Here is a 13,579-nt window from a genome sequence, read left to right on the forward strand (position 1 = left end):
GCACGGGGAGGGGAATGTGGGAGTGAAGGGAAGGGGATGGAGAAGAAAAGGGAATAGGGGAACCATGGAGGAAGCGGGATCCCGGCATGCAGCATCCCCTCGACAGCAGCTGGGGCTTGCCCATTAAGCAGGCACATTGAAACCTCACCCTGACATGCGATACCCGCCTACACCTGGACCCCTCTGACAAGCCCCCTACACTCAGAGCCCCACCCCATTGAGCCCCAACCAACAGCACCTGGACCCCCACTCCATCAAACACAGCACTTGGAGGCAGGTTTGAAAGCTCGAAGCCTCTGGTAATTGGCTGAGCCTTAATCAGTGGGCGGGGCATTCACCCAGGCCAGGGCTTTATAAAGCCGCGCACAAGCGACCAGGGGCTGCTAACAGGGAGTTTCGCCAGGGAGTTCTCCAGGTGAAGGAGGAGCTAATACAGCATCTGTGGGGTAAGTGACTGTCTGTAGTGTGTGTTTGTTTGTGTTTGGGGGTTACTTGCTGTGTGCTGAGCTTGTGTTTGTCAGTCTGTTTGTTTGGTTGGTTGTTTGAGGGACCGTGTGCTCTGGCTGGCAGTTAGAGGCAGGTTTGAAAGCTCGAAGCCTCTGGTAATTAGCTGAGCCTTAATCAGTGGGCGGGGCATTCACCCAGGCCCAGGGGCGGCTCTACAAATTTGGCCGCCCCAAGCAGTCATGCCCGGGAGGCGCCCCCGAGCCGCGGGAGCAGCGGACCTCCCGCGGGCATGACTGCGGAGGGTCCGCTGGTCGCGCGGCTCGGCTGAACCACCCGCAGCTGCGGGCGGTTCGCTGGTCTGGCAGCTCCGGTTGAGCTGCCGCAGGCATGCCTGCGGGAGGTCCAGCCGAGCCGCGGGACCAGCGAACCGTCCGCAGTCATGCCTGCGGGAGGTCCACTGGAGCCGCGGGACGAGCGCCCCCTCCGCAGTCATGCCTGCGGCAGGTCCGGTCGTCCCGGGGCTCCGGTGGACCTCCCGCAGGCATGACTGCGGCAGGTCCGCCGGCCCAGCCTGCCGCCCCCCCGGGAAAGGGCCGCCCCACACGGCTGCTTGCCCCGCTGGGCTCTGGAGCCGGCCCTGCCCAGGCCGGGGCTTTATAAAGCCACGCACAAGCGACCAGGGAGCTTTGCGACCAGGGGCTGCTAACAGGGAGTTTTGCAAGGGAGTTTAGAAGGGGAGTGGGAAGGGAGCGGGAGTCCCTCGCCAGCCGTAACCCCTTCCCTGTGGCTCCCCCCTAAAACCTTAAAACCTATAAACCGAACTACATTCAAAACCTCTTTCTTTAAACCACCCTTACATTAAGTAGGAGACAATGCAGGCAGAAGCCCAGCAGCAGGGTGGGGGCTATCCAGTTTATTGCACTGAGTGTAGCATGTATGATTACCTGCCCTGTGGGCGGGTGGCGTATGTGTGCAGTCAGTGCAAGGAGCTCCTGGCCCTCAGAGACCATGTACGGACTTTGGAGGCCAGGGTGGCGGAACTGGAGGAGCTAAGAGAGGAAGAGAGGTATGTTGATGAGGCTTTCCAGGACACTGTAGAATTGTCCCACCTCCGCTCAGACAGCTCCTGTGCTGTTGAGGAGGAAGAAAGGCCCAGGGAAGCAGAGCAGTCAATGGGAGCAGAGGGAAACCTTCCCATAGTTGGGACCCTCCTTCCAGATGGTGCTGGGGTTGCCTCTCGCACTGAGGTTGCCTCTCTGGGGGAGGGAACTCCAGTTTCTAGGAAAAGGCAGGTGTTAGTAATGGGAGATTCGATTATTAGAAATGTAGATAGCTGGGTCTGTGATGACCGGAGAACCGTATGGTGACTTGCCTGCCTGGTGCGAAGGTTGCGGATATCTCGAGGCATCTAGACAGACTTATGTGTAGTGCTGGGGAGGAGCCGGTGGTCGTGGTACATGTAGGTACCAATGACATAGGGAAGGGTAGGAGAAATGTCCTGGAAGCCAAATTTAGGCTGCTAGGGAAGAGACTGAAATCCAGGACCTCTATGGTGGCATTTTCAGAAATGCTCCCAGTTCCACGCGCAGGGCCAGGTAGGCAGGCAGAGCTTCAGAGTCTCAATGCGTGGATGAGACGATGGTGTAGAGAGGAGGGGTTCACGTTCATTAGGAACTGGGGAAACTTCTGGGATGGGAGGAGCCTATACAGGAGAGATGGGCTCCACCTAAACCAAAGTGGAACCAGACTGCTGGCACTAAACATTAAAAAGGTTGTAGAGCAGTTTTTAAACTAGGAGATGGGGGAAAGCCGACTGCCGCAGAGGAGCGTGTGGATCGGACACAGACTTCTCTTAGGGGAGAGTCTGATGATAGAGAATCTCCAGGTTATAGTCAGGAGCAGAGGACTGAAAAGTATAATGTAAGGGCCGGATCAGATGATAAACAGTCACATAAAAAAGAATCTGGCACATCAGAAAAAGGCAGGCTAATAAACAGGGACAAGTTTTTAAAGTGCTTGTACACAAATGACAGAAGTCTAAATAATAAGATGGGTGAACTAGAGTGCCTTGTGATAAAGGAGAATATAGATATAATAGGCATCACAGAAACCTGGTGGACTGAGAGCAACCAATGGGACACAATCATTCCGGGGTACAAAATATATCGGAAGGACAGAACAGGTCGTGCAGGGGGAGGAGTGGCACTATATGTGAAAGAAAGTGTAGATTCAAATGAAGTAAAAATCTTAAGCGAATCCACATGTTCCATAGAGTCTCTATGGATAGAAATTTCATGCTCTAGTAAAAATATAACATTAGGGATCTATTATCGACCACCTGACCAGGACAGTAATAGTGATGATGAAATGCTAAGGGAAATTAGAGAGGCTATCAAAATTAAGAACACAATAATAGTGGGGGATTTCAATTATCCCCATATTGACTGGGGACATTTCACTTCAGGACGAAATGCAGAGATAAAATTTCTCGATACTTTAAATGACTGCTTCATGGAGCAGCTGGTACGGGAACACACAAGGGGAGAGGCAACTCTAGATTTAATCCTGAGTGGAGCGCAGGAGCTGGTCCAAGAGGTAACTATAGCAGGACCGCTTGGAAATAGTGACCATAATACAATAGCATTCAACATCCCTGTGGTGGGAAGAACACAACTGCCCAACACTGTGGCATTTAATTTCAAAAGGGGGAACTATACAAAAATGAGGGGGTTAGTTAGACAAAAGTTAAAAGGTACAGTGACTAAAGTGAAATCCCTGCAAGTTGCATGGGCCCTTTTTAAAGACACCATAATAGAGGCCCAACTTCAATGTATACCCCAAATTAAGAAAAACAGTAAAAGAACTAAAAAAGAGCCACCGTGGCTTAACAACCATGTAAAAGAAGCAGTGAGAGATAAAAAGACTTCCTTTAAAAAGTGGAAGTCAAATCCTAGTGAGGCAAATAGAAAGGAGCACAAACACTGCCAACTTAAGTGCAAGAGTGTAATAAGAAAAGCCAAAGAGGAGTTTGAAGAACGGCTAGCCAAAAACTCCAAAGGTAATAACAAAATGTTTTTAAGTACATCAGAAGCAGGAAGCCTGCTAAACAACCAGTGGGGTCCCTTGATCATCAAAATACAAAAGGAGCGCTTAAAGACGATAAAGTCATTGCGGAGAAACTAAATGGATTCTTTGCTTCAGTCTTCATGGCTGAGGATGTTAGGGAGATTCCCAAACCTGAGCTGGCTTTTGTAGGTGACAAATCTGAGGAACTGTCACAGATTGAAGTGTCACTAGAGGAGGTTTTGGAATTAATTGATAAATTCAACATTAACAAGTCACCGGGACCAGATGGCATTCTGAAAGACTCAAATGTGAAGTTGCGGAACTATTAACTAAGGTTTGTAACCTGTCCTTTAAATCGGCTTTGGTACCCAATGACTGGAAGTTAGCTAATGTAACGCCAATATTTAAAAAGGGCTCTAGGGGTGATCCCGGCAATTACAGACCGGTAAGTCTAACGTCGGTACCGGGCAAATTAGTTGAAACAATAGTAAAGAATAAAATTGTCAGACACATAGAAAAACATAAACTCTTGAGAAATAGTCAACATGGTTTCTGTAAAGGGAAATCATGTCTTACTAATCTATTAGAGTTCTTTGAAGGGGTCAACAAACATGTGGACAAGGGGGATCCGGTGGATATAGTGTACTTGGATTTCCAGAAAGCCTTTGACAAGGTCCCTCACCAAAGGCTCTTACGTAAATTAAGCTGTCATGGGATAAAAGGAAAGGTCCTTTCATGGATTGAGAACTGGTTAAAGGACAGGGAACAAAGGGTAGGAATTAATGGTAAATTCTCAGAATGGAGAGGGGTAACTAGTGGTGTTCCCCAAGGGTCAGTCCTAGGACCAATCCTATTCAATTTATTCATAAATGATCTGGAGAAAGGGGTAAACAGTGAGGTGGCCAAGTTTGCAGATGATACTAAACTTCTCAAGATAGTTAAGACCAAAGCAGATTGTGAAGAACTTCAAAAAGATCTCACAAAACTAAGTGATTGGGCAACAAAATGGCAAATGAAATTTAATGTGGATAAATGTAAAGTAATGCACATTGGAAAAAATAACCCCAACTATACATACAACATGATGGGGGCTAATTTAGCTACAACGAGTCAGGAAAAAGATCTTGGCATCATCGTGGATAGTTCTCTGAAGATGTCCACGCAGTGTGCAGAGGCGGTCAAAAAAGCAAACAGGATGTTAGGTATCATTAAAAAGGGGATAGAGAATAAGACTGAGAATATATTATTGCCCTTATATAAATCCATGGTACGCCCACATCTCGAATACTGTGTACAGATGTGGTCTCCTCACCTCAAAAAAGATATTCTAGCACTAGAAAAGGTTCAGAAAAGGGCAACTAAAATGATTAGGGGTTTAGAGAGGGTCCCATACGAGGAAAGATTAAAGAGCCTAGGACTCTTCAGCTTGGAAAAGAGAAGACTAAGGGGGGACATGATAGAGGTATATAAAATCATGAGTGATGTTGAGAAAGTGGATAAGGAAAAGTTATTTACTTATTCCCATAATACAAGAACTAGGGGTCACCAAATGAAATTAATAGGCAGCAGGTTTAAAACAAATAAAAGGAAGTTCTTCTTCACGCAGAGCACAGTCAACTTGTGGAACTCCTTACCTGAGGAGGTTGTGAAGGCTAGGACTATAACGATGTTTAAAAGGGGACTGGATAAATTCATGGTGGCTAAGTCCATAAATGGCTATTAGCCAGAATGGGTAAGAATGGTGTCCCTAGCCTCTGTTCGTCAGAGGATGAAGATGGATGGCAGGAGAGAGATCACTTGATCATTGCCTGTTAGGTTCACTCCCTCTGGGGCACCTGGTATTGGCCTCTGTCGGTAGACAGATACTGGGCTAGATGGACCTTTGGTCTGACCCGGTACGGCCTTTCTTATGTTCTTATGTTCTTAAACCCTGCTCCCCGAGCACCTGGACCCTCCCACTGAGCCCTGCACACGCAGACCCACCCCTCCACTGAGTCCCATCTCCCCACACCCAGACCCCCCTGTTCAGCCCCAACCACCTTAATCTGGATCTCCTGCAGAGTCCCATTGCCCTTGCACCCAGAACCTCCCAATGGTCCCCTGTGCATCCAGATCTCCCACTAAGCTGCCCACACCCAGATTGCCCCACACAGAAACCTCTCACCTCACACCTCGATCCCCCCACACTAAGCCCCTCCACATTTGGATCCTGCTGGGCTGAGCCTGGCCACCCACACCTGGTTCACCTGACGCAGAAGGGCAGGGCCCCAGGGTGTTTCTGGGGCAGGCCCAGACCTTGAACTGTGTCAGGATCAGGTGCAGCCTCACTGTACTGGGCTTCAGGGTGATCTCCCACCTTAATGCAGCCAGTGGCCTGTGCTCCCCACTGCCATGCTGGAGCCACATTTATTTATTGATAAATAAAATTTGCAGAATCTTGCAGAATTTTAAAATATTGTGCGCATAATTTTTAATTTTTTGGCACAGAATTTTTTTGTTGCACAATTCCCTCAGGAGTAGCAGAGAGGTGTTGAATAAGACTATACAGGTGATAATCTGTAGGATGTAGGATTAGTGAGGCTGGACTCAGAACTGGAATACTCTATCCATTTCTGGTGTCTAGACTTTTAAAAGGATGTAGACAAATTGGAAAGGGTCAAGAATGATTCAATGTTTCGAAAACCTGCTTTACAGCGAAAGACTAAAAGGAGCTCAATCTTTTTAGTTTATCCAAGAGAAGTTTAAGAGATGACTCAAATCACAGACTAGAAGTACTTACATGGGGAGAAGATTTCTGATATTAAAGGGCTCTCTTTAGTTTATCAGAAAAAAGCATAAAAAGATCTAATGTCTAGAAGTTGAAGATAAACAAATTCAATTTAGAAATAAGAGGCAATTTTTTAATAATGAGGGTAATTAACCACTGGAGCAAGCTATCTAGGGATGTGGTAGATTCTCCATCATTTGAAGTCTTTAAATTGTGACTTTCTTTTTCTTAAAGTTATGCTGTATCTCAACCAGAAGTTATGGATTTGATACAGGAATTAGACAGTTCTATGGCCTGTGTTATGCAGGAGGTCAGATTAGATGGTCATAATGGTCCCTTCTGGCCTTAAGATCTTTGAATGCTTATCAGATTGCAAGTAATGCAAATACTTTAACATTAGTGCCCATCAATCCTAAATCAAATGCTATCTGGTACACTAGTCCAACTGCTATCATTTTTAAAGAAAATTTCTAATTTCTAACAGTGTTTTTTTAAATACCTTGGTAATATATAAAGCAAATCTGGCAAGAAATAAAAACACAAAATGGACCATCAACTTTAACAAGAAAAATAGTAAAGATATTATTGTTATTCCCATGAAAAGTGCAAAATTGCAAAATATTTGAGAACATGCTTTTTGCTCTAAAGCTTTTTGCCAATGACAACTAGCTGAAGCATATCACCACTGTATATGTGAAAGAAAATTATCCTGTATAGCACAGTGAGCAGGGTTAGACGGTGCAGAGAGCTTTTCTGCAAAATGTTATCCAGACCAATACCAGCATTGCAGCTCACTGGCTTCAAACTATATATCCATCAAATTTAGCCCTAAAGAATTGCCTGTGAAACCAATCATAATTATGATTAATGTGTTAGCTTGTTTAAAATTGTACAAATAATATTTTGGGCAAAGAAATTTCAGCCTAGTGTTTTCTTGCAAACTCTTTACACTATGTGTTCATTTGAGAGATTGATATTCATTTTTCCTATTTGATTTACTATACTGGGCACCTAAGTCATATGATGTTATTTGTATTCCCTGATTGGATATCCTAACTTCTATTAAAAAAAAAATAGCAGTGCCTGGAAAATTTATTTGGGCTTCAGAGAGAGGGTGGAGCACATTTGTGGGAACAAAGGGGGAAGAGATTGAGATAAAGAGAAGAGTAAATGAGATCTAAAGAATTTTAGGACATTTTAAGTTTTTTAATTTCTCTTTTTTTTTTTTTAGAAGAAGAAATCATTATTTTTGTCTAAATACCTGACCCTAGTTTTAAAATATATAGGTTCTGTCCTGACCGAAAGAGACAGTGCAGCATACATTTAATGTTCTGAACAATCCATATTCTCTTTTTATATTTTCACCAATTGTACACGCATGCACATGAACAGCCATGTCGAGATTTTCTGTTTTTTGGAAAATGTCATGATTTTGACAGTTTTGCTATTACAAAATGGAATGAAAACAAAAAAAATTGAAACCTTCTCTGAAACAAAGTTCCCAAATAAAATCATCTTGGTTCGATCAAAATATTTGATATTTTTAAATGAAATTTCATTTGAATTTCACCCTTTATTTTATATTATATACAATTTTTAAAAATGAAATGAAAATTTGTTTTGAAATGGTAAAACAAAATATTCCACTCCCATAAGCTGAAAATGCTCAGGTCCTTTTAACAAATCAGCATTTTCTGATAGAAAAAGCTTCCATTGGAAAATCTGAGACCAGCTCTGTTAATTGCCTCAATGCCTGGGCTCTGGTATGATTGGGTTGAGGAACTGCTGTGCTAAATGGCCTATATCATATGCAATATTAATTATTATATGCATAAATCCTACAGTGGAACAACATTATGAAGGTTGCAAAGTCAATCACTTAAAGTTAGGGAATGCTGAAATTAAGTTTTGCCAGTACTCATAACTTGGCCAGGTTTCGGCATATTTTCACAGAGCACGAAAAAGATACATCCCTGACACAAAGGCCTCACCCTGTCAAATTTCAAGTCCTTTCTCCAAAGCATGGGGGAGCTAGAATTTCCCCCAAAAAGGTCGCCAGATCTTTTTAGCATGTGTCAAACAATGTATTTTAACATGGATCCATTCTTGGAAACTTCTGAGTTGAAAAATCTGAGTTGCAAAATCTTATTTTTCCAAAAATTATTCAGCTTGAGACAGACAGCATGTAAAATATTCAGCCCCAAATAGTTAGAGTTTGGCAAAGTTATAAGCAACTGAAAACAAGTCTTATAATGGGAAGTGTCAGGCAATATTTAATAATTAGCATTGCTACCAGGCCCTCCTATAGTATCTTCCAAATCCATAAACTGAATTCACTGGTCTCCCATGTTCTATTATTATTCACCAAACTTGCCATGCTAAACAGTGTAGTAGTTGTATGTGCATGCTCAGTCCTAGTTTCAAATACCATCATTTGCATGAAGAAAAGCAATTCCTTAAATATTGGTGCAATCAACACACACTGCATAAATGTTTGGAGAACAGTGAACAAAATAGCGTGCACTAATGACTGGAAAACATCTGTTGTCAAAGCTATCCCACATGGTAGTCTCATATAGAGATATAAAATTAAATGGGTATTTATTGTGACAAACTCTGGATCTTTCATTTGTTAATGCTATCCGGTACACTAGTCCATCATTCAGTTTCATGAATGGTTTTCCTGATTTGGAAACATCTGATGTATTTCCAGGACCTAGACAATCAGTACATTATTACTACATGAGCAATAGGTTTCATCTGGTTTACTGGTTGATTTATCTGGTGCAGGTTTTTTTTTCTGAATGATATACTTTCTGTATAGCATTCACATTATCCAGCCTTCTAAGCTCTTCTGCTTTTTTTACTCTTTTAGAGCACATGGCTGTTTGAAAAAATTAAGAGTAGCACTTTTCTTTGCTTTCAAGATAACCTGCATGCCATGAACTACAGTTTGTAAGATATGGTATTTGAGAGCAAATTTTCAAGGTTACTTTTCTTAAATACAGATTTAACCTTCTGCCAATTTATATAGAAAAATGACACCCACTTTCTGTCTAACAGGGCCAATCCTAACCCCTTAGTCTGCCGACCATGGCAATTTTTCAACCACTAGTATTCCCACAACTATTTGATCTCCAAATATTTTAGCTTGATATCTGGGTATCAACGTGGCAATTCTTTAAAAAGTAGACTATAGTGTGCTCTACTTAATAATAGAGATATTATCTCCTGGACCACCTCAAGAAGGTATGGACCACATTCATGACAGCTGAGTCTGTGTATTTTAGCAAGTAGTTCTGGCTCATATAAAAATTAAAACATGTTTTTAAAATTCCTAATGCTCCTTATAGGGCTACTTGCTGATCATTAGCCTAGGACTAACTAAAAGGCCAGACTAGCTTGCAACTAGTCCTCCAAAGGAAGGTAAACTCCATCTCCACAGCCACCACTAACGTGTGCAAAGACTGCTCTAACTGTACCCCCTGGATGTTATGATGAGGCCTGCACAGTACGTTCTGATAAATGATCAGTGGAGGAAGCTCGTAAATGAAGTATTTTTCAGAGAATGAAGAACAAAAAGTAGCGGAGCAATAAAACTAAGTAGTCTTTTTGTGGTTCAGGTGCTCTACTTACTTCATTACTCCTGGGAAAACTGAAAAGCTCTTAAAAATAGAAGGTGAGCAATCTCCTCTTCTTTCTAGCTGTGATACTCTACATAAATTCTTTATAATTGAACAGAGAAATTCATTTATAATTCATTGTATACAACATTCATTTATAATGTAACATTTACTTCACCACACCAGTTTCATATTATAAATTTGTCTCAGATTAAAAGTCCACTTTTAATTTGTCTTGTGTAAAACTACTAAGATCTATGGCACTCCTTTATCAAAGGAATTTGCTGGGTTTTTCCACATAGGCCCATTTCATACCCTGTGTGAATGGTCTTCTTTCTTTGTTGTCATTATCTCTACAGCTGGCAGATAAAATGGTGCAGCTTAAAGGAATTTAAGTCCAAAATCAATGGTAAGTATTCAGCACTGCATTTTTCTCTCCTACATAGGCAGACCAGGGTTTGTAATCAGCAGCACCTTTCTCTTTTTATCTTTCAAGCTCTGCCCCAAGATCCATGTTCTTTAAATAAACACCAAGCACTTGTATTAAAAATAAGACATAATAAAATCATTCTGTGATTGCTGTGGTTTTTGTCTTTCATGCCCAGAGCTGGAGAATTGTGTGGAAAGTGATCCATCGTCCTCTGAGCTTTAGAATTCTCCACCTCCCTAAAAATGTTACTGCAGAAATACTCTTTACATACATAGATACTAATAATGTACGTGTATTCCCACATGACCAAATTCACACTTACATATCTGGGTAGGCTTCACCCCACTGGTCCTAAGCTGCTCCTCTCCCTACGCCCTTTGTAACATTTTTTTCTGTCATGTAGAGCTCACAAACATCTCTGCTGGAGCCCAACTGGCAAGCAACTGGGTGATGAGTGATCGAGGTGCCTCCTCCCCACCACATCCCTCATGTCCTCTTATGCGGTGTACTCAGAGGAACATCAGGGCACAGCATTGCATTCTGCAGCTCTTCCAAATGTCCCAAACCCTCCAGCTGTTTTCTTCCATCCCCAAAGGTTTCTCCAATGAGATTATGGTAGTCCCTCTGCACTAAGGAGATTAAGGGATCAGGATGCAGAGGCATGATAAATAGGATCTGACTACAGAGCTGCTGTGGAGCTCTTCCATGCCAACTTCCATGCCATCCTGACCATCCAGGGAACAGTACTGAGCTCCCTTGCCTAGGGATGACAAGCCTGTGCACCCTGCCTCTCCAATACAGACATACAATGAAGATTTACAAGATAGAATTAAGATACCAGTAATGAAAAAAACTGATCTTTCCCCCTATTTTAATGCTTATACAGTCTACATAGTCTGTCTGATCTTGTTATCCATGGAATATAAATAGCAGCAAATGACAGAAAGACAGTTAAATGGCAAAAGCAACTGGGACATGGTGGCATGTCCACTTTCTTTTTGCAGGCTTTTGCTTGAGTGGTGTGAGTACTATTTGGATGAGAAATTTATTTGGGGGGAGAAGGTCTCTTCTGTTTAAAGATGCAGAAGGTGTGTTTCTTTCTGGATTTTGTGCATATGCCCAGGTATTTTCTGATTAGCTGCATTTTATACTTGACTGAGGAAACTACTTAATTTGATAAATAAACTATCTGCTGGTGCACATAAGATGCATCATTTAAGGGGTACTACATAGTCACAGCAAGTTTCACCATTCCTGGGTATATTTTTACAGGGACTGGCAGGTTAGGAGAACACATTATTATTAGAGATAGACTTACCAGTATTTTATTGTTTACTCAGCAGTCCCTCATACATTATAGTGGGCCTGTATGTGTGTTACATATTCCATAGTACAGAGTGTAATATACAGTGGGTCAGAGCCTGCAGGCCTTCCTCAGATAGAACTCCCATTGAAGTATTATTTAGCTTGCCAGATCTTTAGAACAAGGACATAGGATGGAATGTTTCCCTGAGTCAGTGTAGAGTTCCAACAACACTTGGGGAACAGGGTGGAGCAGCTTGTTCCCTGCTAATCCTTGGAATGCTGGGCTATCTTAACATGTGCCTGAATGCCCATAGCTCTTATGGGTTTTGTGGCAGAGGAGGAGTTGTAAGTATACGACAGCCATGACCACATCTTCTATTCCAGAATGTATCTCACCCTCCCAGAGATACTTGTGGGGAGATGGGGCTATTCCCTGGGGAGATGCCCATAGGCTTAGAGTCATAGACTTTAAGGTCAGAAGGGACCATTATGATCATCTAGTCTGATCTCCTGCACAACACAGGCCACAGAATCTCACCCACCCACTCCTTCAACAAACCCCTAACCTATGTCTGAGCCATTGAAGTCCTCAAATCATGGTTTACTATCTTCCACTCCTTGTAGGCTTTATGCTTTTTCTTAATCACCACTCTGAGATGCTTGCTCATACAGCTTGGTCTACAACTCCTGCCTATGATTTTTTTCCCCTTTCTTGGGATGCAGGCTTCTGATAGTTTCTGCAACTTTGACTTGAAGTAATTCCAGGTCTCCCCCCCCCCCACCTTCAGATCCACAAGTTCTTCAGTCCTATCCACTTCCCTAATTTCCTTAATTTTTTTAAGTTAGCCCTTTTGAAATAAAAAACCCTAGTCACAGATCTATTTTTGTTTATCCTTCCATTTAGTTTAAACTGAATTAGCTCATGATCGCTTGAACCAAGGTTGTCCCCTACAACTATTTCTTCTATGAGGTCTTCACTACACACCAAAAACAAATCTAAAATGGCATCCCCTCTTGTTGCTTCAGCAACTACTTGTGAAGAAATCCATCAGCTATCGCATCCAGGAAAATCTGAGCCCTATTATTATTACTAGCACTTGTCCTCCAGTCTATATATGGGAAGTTAAAGTCTCCCATTATCACACAATTCCCATTAGTATTTACTTCATTAAAAACATTAAAGAGGTCTCTATCCATATTCACATCAAATCCTGGCCGTCTATAGCACACCCCAAGCACTATCCTAGGGGAGGCTCTAGTAGCTTTCTTCCCCAATGTGATTTTTGCCCAGACAGACTTTGTCTTATCCATTCCATCACTTCTTATTTCTTTACAATCTACCTCATCATTGATATACAATGTGACTCCACCACCTTTGCCTTTATTTCTGTCTTTCCTAAACAGCACATACCCTTCAATACCTGTACTCCAGTCATGACTACTATTCCACCATGTTTCTGTTATCCCTATAATATCTGGTTTCACTTCCTGCACCTGTAACTCTAGTTCCTCCATTTTGTTACCTAGGCTCCTCACATTCATGTACAAACATCTTAATTTTTGCTGTTTGGCTTCGCTCATGTTCTTTACCTGATTAGGCACAGACATTCTACCACCAGTATCACCTTTTAGACTGGTATATACACTACCCTTCCTCCTTATGTCCATTCTCATACCCATGGCTGTATCCTTTCTTACTTTGTTTTCTTCCCTCCCAATGTTAAAATCCAGCATGGAGATTACCTGGACATCTCCCAACCATCTCCCCCCAATATCTCCCCCCTAGTGGGAAAGGTTTTCTGCGCTGGGGCGATTCCTGGGTGGGAGGGCGGGGCAGTTGTTTGGCAGCCACTCTATCCTGGCTGGTGCACAGTGACAGCAGGACAGCCACAAACAGGCCAACTCTTTCTATGGTCTTACATGTCTTATACTGATAGTGCT

Source organism: Mauremys mutica, chromosome 6 (assembly GCF_020497125.1).
Source record: "Mauremys mutica isolate MM-2020 ecotype Southern chromosome 6, ASM2049712v1, whole genome shotgun sequence".
Taxonomy (NCBI): domain Eukaryota; kingdom Metazoa; phylum Chordata; order Testudines; family Geoemydidae; genus Mauremys; species Mauremys mutica.